This window comes from Corvus brachyrhynchos, unplaced genomic scaffold, assembly GCF_000691975.1.
Source record: "Corvus brachyrhynchos isolate BGI_N302 unplaced genomic scaffold, ASM69197v1 scaffold215, whole genome shotgun sequence".
Classification (NCBI taxonomy): domain Eukaryota; kingdom Metazoa; phylum Chordata; class Aves; order Passeriformes; family Corvidae; genus Corvus; species Corvus brachyrhynchos.
Window position 1 is genome coordinate 860,076 of NW_008237887.1, and position 594 is coordinate 860,669.

At 65.2% G+C, this 594-nt stretch overlaps 1 protein-coding gene across 1 annotated transcript in view; it reads left to right on the top strand.

Moving 5' to 3' along the window:
- The window catches only part of LOC103614555 (CDP-diacylglycerol--serine O-phosphatidyltransferase), a 3,553-nt gene that overhangs the window by 558 nt on the left and 2,401 nt on the right, over positions 1-594 (top strand). The window lies entirely within an intron of this gene.

The following is a 594-nucleotide window of genomic DNA, read 5'->3' on the forward strand; positions in this document are numbered from 1 at the left end:
CGTAGTGATAAAAGCAGCGGGAGCGGCGCAGTGCTAAGGAATTCCCTCCCATCCCGGCACTTTGATTTTGGGGCGAGAAATGCCAGGAACGGGCGAGTTTGGAAGCCCCGGCAGTGCCCGGGTGCTGTGACGCTCACAGGTCCCTGGATCCGGTGCTGCGACAGCTCCGGAACATTCCCAGGGCTCCGGTCCTGCCTGGCGCTGGGAAGGGACGGCAAATCCCGAAGTCCCATTTAGCTTTCGAAGATCCCAAACTCACCAGTTTCCCCAAACTGAGGGATAAAGGTGGGGTGTAGCACCCAGCATGGCCTCAGACCCCCAAAAATCCCCGGTTCCGCTAAAGCAGGAGCGCCCGTCCCGGGGCTCAGGGGGGATTTTGCCGGCTCAGCCCGAGCCGGCGGCTCCGGGCGCGGTGTCCAAAGGTCGCTCTCGCCGCGGCGCTCGGAGCCGCCGACCCCCGAAAGCTCAGCTCTCCTGCGGTTCTTCCTGGTTTTCCCACCTGGGGAGCTGTTCTGGTGGCATTCCGGCGATGAGCCCACGCGGGCTCGGCCCGGAGCAGCTCGGGGGGGCTCTGAGGGGGCTCGGGGGGGTTGT